At 47.3% G+C, this 6744-nt stretch overlaps 1 non-coding gene across 1 annotated transcript; it reads left to right on the top strand.

Annotated features, from left to right (window-relative positions):
* The first annotated feature begins 5565 nt into the window (after nucleotides 1-5565).
* On the top strand, nucleotides 5566-5635 carry Trnag-gcc (transfer RNA glycine (anticodon GCC)). The gene has a single exon. It is a non-coding gene; the product is annotated as a tRNA-Gly (tRNA).
* The last annotated feature ends 1109 nt before the right edge of the window (nucleotides 5636-6744 follow it).

Here is a 6744-nt window from a genome sequence, read left to right as displayed (position 1 = left end):
CCCACCTGAGAGGTATGGAGGAGCCACCAGTGATAGATAACTACGTGTGGGTGGGGGTCCTATACGGCCGCCAATTCGATGTTGTGACGGACCATCATGCACTTTCTTAGCTGTCCTCGTTGAAAGATCCATCCGGACGACTTGGGCGTTGGGCTCTTCGGCTCCAGGAATACGATATCCCTGTGGTATACCGCTCTGACCGCAAGCATGCCGACGCCGATGCGCTCTCTCGCTCACCTGTCACCCTCGCTTCTGGATCTCTCGGCGCTGCAGACAGTGTTAGCGAGCCCCTTCCTTTTGGCGACATGCCAGCTGAGCAGCGCAAAGACCCGTCGATTTCTTCAATTTCGGCTCTCCTTTCACACCCGGCGACGACATGAGCACCCCAAGCCCTCCGCTGTCAAGCGCGCCACTTCGCCATTCGTGATGAGCTGCTCTACCGCCGTAGCTATCTCTCCGAAGGCCGGAAGTGGCTGCTTGTCATTCTTCGCAACTTGCGCTCTACGATCTGCGACTCTTTTCATACAGATGAGCAGTTTGCCCACTCCGGAGTGCTGAAGACATACCACCGCCTCCGGCTGCGCTACTACTGGCGTGGAATGTACACGTTCGTCCACAAGTTCGTTCGCTCTTGTGCCGACTGCCAGCGACCAAAGGTATACGGCCGGACCCACAGGCAGGTGCGTTGCTGCCGTTGTCATGCCCAGCCCGACCTTTTGATCGTGTTTGTATTGACTTGTACGGGCCTTTACTGTTGACGGCTACTGGCAACCGCTGGATTATAGTCGCCGTCGACCACCTCACCCGATACGCTGAAACAGTCGCGTTGCCAGCCGGCACTCCGCGTGGCGTTGCAAAGTTTTTTAGATGCGGAACATCTCTTGCTCGGGGGTATGTCCCGCGGCGTCGGCGTCCGCACTCACACTACCCACGTGCAACTCTCTTCCTTCCCGCTCTCCAACAGCTGCGCGTTACTCTCTCCACTTCTCTCCTACCACCTGCTTGCGCTTCTCCTGCGTTCTCGCTTCTGCTCTCGTGGCGCATGCGCTACTCTCCTCCTCTAGTCTCCTCTTCTTCATGTGTGAATATAAAGCGGTACTACTCAGGGTTCCTACTCAGGGTTCCCCTCGGGAAGATGGGGTAATTTTTTTACATCGTTTCGTGCTCCTTCGTGGTGCGCCTCGTGAACTGATCAGCGTCAGGGACCGTGTTTTCCTTTCCGAGGTCATTGAAGCCCTACTCGCGGCATGCCGCATTATCCACAGGACCGCTACAAAGTACCACCCACAGACCAACGGCCTTACGGAGCGTTTCAACCGTATCCTGGGCGATATACTAGCCATGTATGTCCCTTCGGACCACAAGAATTCGGACCAGGTCCTCCCATTTATAACGTACTCCTACAACACCGCTCAGCAGGCCACCACAGGCTTTCCCCATTCTTTCTTCTATACGGACGCGAACAGTCGTGTCTCCTGGATACCATCATTCCGTATCGACCAAACGCCTCAGAATACGCGCTGATTTCTGAGACTACTACTTACGCCGAGGAGTGCCGCCAGCTTGCCCGCGCATTCACTACGGAAGAGCAGTCGCAACAAAAGCACCGTCGTGATGACTCCAAGCCATCAGCTCAATTTTCTCCGGGCTCTCTTACTTGGCTCTAGATACCATCTACTACCGCCGGCCTATCCAGCAAGCTTCTTTCGAAGTACTACCACGGCCCATACCGTGTAGTGGAGCGTACCTCTCCCGTCAACTATGTTGTGGAGCCACTGACACCTTGGACGGATCTTCGCGGCCGCGGCCGCGGACGCGAAATTTTCCACGTTCAGCGCCTCAAACCCTACCACGATCCCCTTGTTTTGTCGTGTTCTTAAGTCGCCAGGTTGGCTCTTTTCGCCGTGGCGGGTGATTGTAACGAGAAGCACTAGCCACCATCGACGTAACACCACCAGCGAGGCTACACAGCGGTGAAGTGGAAAGAACAGGCAGCGGAGCGTGTTACCTCATGATGCGACCTGCGTCATCATAGCAAGCCGCAAGATCATCACCAGTGTGTTGTCGTGAGAGCGCTGAGCGCGCACGGCAGAACCCATTCGGACTCTGAGCCTCTCTGCGTTTCTACGCCTTGCTGCCTATCTGCCAATAAACCTCATCATAAATAATTTATATATATCTATATATATATATATATTTATATATATATATATATATATATATATATATATATATATATACAGGAAGAAATGCCGGCAGTCTACAATGCCAAAGAAGGCATAGGGGGAGGGTTAGACTATTTTGTTTACCGTTAGTGACGTTACATTGCTATTTTAATTACATGAGAAAGAAAGAAAGAAAAACACAAAAAATATATATATTATATATATATATATATATATATATATATATATATATATATATATATATAAATATATATATATATATATATATATATATATATATATATATATGTGACGCTCCCCGGAGGGAAGATGGCGTCACTCAACCAACTAGGTGGGTCCACGCAGAGTTGAGGGGAAAAGAGACAACGCAGGCTCAAAGGTACAATTTAATTAACAATAGTTAGCGCTGCTGCCGGTGCGCTCACCCGTTGAGAGGCTGGGACCCTGTAGGGCGGCTGGCGCTGGGTCGTGGAGCCGAGAAGTTGTTCAGGTGCGGCGCTGCAGTGTGCACGTGCTCAAGTAGGGCCGTTCGGGGGGGTGCCGGAATTCTCGTGCCGGTCGGCGTAGGCGGTCCGTGCTCCTGGCAGATCGTGGACGCGGACCCGAGATGTGACCGCTGACTGGCTGGTCCCGGGTTGAAGGGGGGAGCGCGCGATCGGATTACTCCTACGGGCGGCTTCCTCGTTCGGCCCGGCCAGATGATGTCCAGTCGGGAAAAGAGCCCCCGGGCCTCGTTCGCTCGCCTTCTTATACCCTCCTTGGGTTACGCACAGGGGGGGTAAGGACGAGCTCGTTGGAGAACCGGCCGGTCATCGCTCTGCGCGTGGGCGCGTCACCCCGCAAGCCCTCGTGGATTAACATTCTTCTGCAGATTAACATTCTTCCGCGCGTGCTTCCGCACATTCCGCGCGGGCTTGGCCTTTCTTCGTGCCACGCGAAGTGTCTGCTGTTCGCTTCTACATGGGAACACGTTTCTGCGTGCGCATGGGTTGTACGCGGCAGTCAGTGGCGATGTCCGACCGTCACATATATATATATATATATATATATATATATATATATATATATATATATATATATATATATATATATATATATATATATATATATATATATATATATATATATATATATATATATATATATATATATATATATATATATATATATATATATATATATATATATATATATATATAAGGACTGGCAGGCAAAAACTGGTAGGTCATAGAAACAGATGAAGAATGTTTGGAGTCAGCAAGAAAGTGGAGAAAAAATTCCAGGTGAGATCCGAACCCACGACCTTCAGAATACGAGTCTGGTGCGATGACCACCATGCTACCGGCGGGGCTATTTTTCCCTCCCCTTTGTGTTGTATTTATGTTATTGTATTTTTGTTTCCTGAGTTTGGGGTGGTAGCCAGGGCATTATCCATAGGTTCAACGGCGTTTTAGCTTTAACACGAGATCATTAGTAGCGGTAGAAGTCGAAAACTGTCCCGCGTTGGCATCAGCCTCCACTGTAAAGCGTGGCAGGCGGCGTTTAAGGGGAGGACATCTCCTTCCATCCGCTAACAGACCGGCTAGAAGGAAGGAAGGGCTCACTGACTGGTGATTACAACTTGCCAATGGCGATTCAGCGACAGGTGGCAGCGATTCAGTTTTAGGAAATATGGTAGCTTAGCGAGGTCACAAGCAGCGGTAATGGTCGCTCGTAGATATATATATATATATATATATATATATATATATATATATATATATATATATATATATAGAGAGAGAGAGAGAGAGAGAGAGAGAGAGAGGGAGAGAGAATGAACTTTATTTAATTCGAGGAAAAGTTTCAGAGAGGCGTCCTCATTCAAGGACGGCTTGAGCTCGGGCAGGGTCGACAACCCTTTCGATCAGGCGCAGCTGATCTTAGAGGCCGGAGCTGTCTATGGCTCTCTCCCAAAGCTCCGTGGAAAGGCGGAGGTTAGGGGGGGGGTCTGGGGTATATTTGTCGCAGCCGCCCACTAGGTGTCTCAGGGTACCATGGTTGGGAACCTGACACCACCATTATCCTCGGCCGCCATTTTCCCATAGGCGAAAGTCATTTTTATTTATTTTCACAATAAACAGGCAAGTACCGTCGCTCTTCTCGGTGTAAAACAAAATAGACCACAAAATGCGACCTTCGTGTGATGTTTGACTCGGTTCGCTCACGAATTTTTTTTTTCCAATTATCGAATTATCGTCGTAACACCCTGTATACTTGTTTCGAAAACCCTTAGATGAATATAAAATATGCATTAGGTAATTATTTACTAACTTCAGTTCGAGATGTCAATCTTTTACTAGAAACAACATAACAGCTCAAAACGTGCATAAAGAAAGGCATTTTATAGCATTCAGTTGGTGGTCCTATAACAACTTTCCGGCTATTTTCTGCGCAACTAAGTTTCCTTATTGGTCGAGAAGGAGACCGACGCAAAGTTTACAAATATCAGGGACCCCAAAGATATCGGGCTTGGTACGACCCTTTAATTCACCTTAACCAACCCGCTGATTCATCTAATCCAAATTAATACGCGAGCCAGCTTGTTTTTTTCTTTATATCTTGCTTTGGTTATGTTTGGCACATCACTTCTTCGGAGCCGGTGTTTTCTCCGGTTTTCTTAATTATCTTAGTAAAAACCTTCCTAACGTACACTTTCAATTGAAAAAAAAAAAACGCTTCAATCTTCATTTATGTACCCGTTTTCTGCCTCAAATATTCCGAATTAGGCTTCTGATTGTGCCGAACAAGGTCTACATGTTGTATGAGCCATGCCACTATTGCCGTCAATTAGAAATGTCTCGTTTGATATACGTTGAGAGCTAATATATTTTGTGTTCACGCTTTTTGCTATGGCAAAACAGCGTTCGAAAACTGCTTTAAAAAGAAGCGGCGACCCTGAAAGGCGACGAAAATGCGACGCAACAATCTTGTCAGTCGTCACCAAGCAGGTAAAATTGTAAATGTAAAAAACTGCGAGGATCAATAAAAGAATATTACCCATTGCACCCCAACGCATCACCACGATAGTTGCTCTAAAATTTCTTCCTCGACGTCTTCTTCTTGTTATTCTTCTCTGAAAGTGCTTAGCTCTACAACTGAGTTTCATTTGAAGTACTCCCATTTTTATAAAAATCAGCTTGTGCTATCTTTATCTTTACCCTATTTTGGAGGAAGGCCTATCGCTTAACACCCGTAGCAGCTGAATAGCCTGTTAACAAGATCGCAATGCAGAGTTAGAGGGGCTACAGTGCACGGAACTCGCGATGCGCTGCAGTGACCCACATTTGGACTCGTGAATTAGCGCGTACATGACGTCGTGGCTGCGACCTCACTGCAGGCGTCGGTGGTTCAGTGGTAGAATACCCGCCTGCCACGCGGGTGGCCCGGGTTCGATTCCCGCCGGCGCACTGTCTTTTTACACATCTATTTCTTTTTGCCTTTTCAATTCTTTTTTGTTCTATGACAGTGACGGGGCTATTGTCTGCACCAATTCGTTGTAGGACAGAAATGTCGTAGCGTATCTTGTCAACTTAGAACGACTGTCTGTTGGGATACAATGAATGCTCTGCTATAAACAAAGCAATAAAGAAAGCCGCCAATGCACATGTTCAACTGAGACGAAGAATATTGGCCGCAGAGTTGGAGCTGTCGCATGTGGGCTGTATTACAGAATAATGTGAAAGGGTAAAATGGGACCAACTGGGTCGAAATTCCGAGTAGCGTCCGTTTCAACAACGCCCGTTTAGATTATGGTCGTAGACACCACCAGAAACATGACTGGGCGGTTGTAGTAGGGCTTCTGCTCTTTACTGTATCGTTTGAATTCTAACGTGCAATTAACACAATAAAAACTTGTTTTTTAGTGCTAGCTCATATTACGCCCCTCCAGCCCAATTTATGGCACTGCAGCACGAGATATGAAATATTTCCAATATTCGTTGCGTTTTTTTTTTTTTTTTGGTTAACAGGCGTCTTTGGTGGTTGCAATGAAGTTGGGTGAGTTAGGAAAGGCTGGTTATTTCAATCTGCACAAAGTTCTATTTTGTCTTCATGGCCCGTTTAAATTACCCCGTAGCACTCGACTGCGGCGCCCGTCGTAGTCCACGAGAAGCGTCGGTGCGTAAAGCCACACTTAAAAAAACGCAATCGTGTGCATGTCAACCATACGCCTTCTCCCCATGGCAACACTATCCGCTTCCGTTTTTTACCTTATATACAAAGCAGCCTTAGGCCGTTGTTTTCTTCTTTTTTGGGGGTGGAGGAGAGGGTGTAGGGGGAGGAGAGGGTGATTTCGCATTTTCACTAATGCCCACGAAAGTTCTCAAAGAGCAATGTGGAACTGCAAACTGATATCTGGCCCGTATGACAGCGTCAACTATAGGGCGAAACCCACTGCTGTCACTGAGAACTAATGAAGATTCGTTGTGGCGTTTGTTCAGCAGAATACTGCTGCAGAGGCGCTAACACCAAACTTCGATCTAGCATATCTTGATGTGAAACACTATGCTTGTGATGT

The sequence above is a fragment of the Haemaphysalis longicornis genome, unplaced genomic scaffold, assembly GCF_048455015.1.
Source record: "Haemaphysalis longicornis isolate Haplotype H1 unplaced genomic scaffold, Haemaphysalis longicornis Haplotype H1 scaffold_1, whole genome shotgun sequence".
In the NCBI taxonomy this organism is placed as follows: domain Eukaryota; kingdom Metazoa; phylum Arthropoda; class Arachnida; order Ixodida; family Ixodidae; genus Haemaphysalis; species Haemaphysalis longicornis.
Note: the sequence above shows the minus strand (reverse complement) of the source record. Positions and strands in the feature narration are given on the sequence as shown.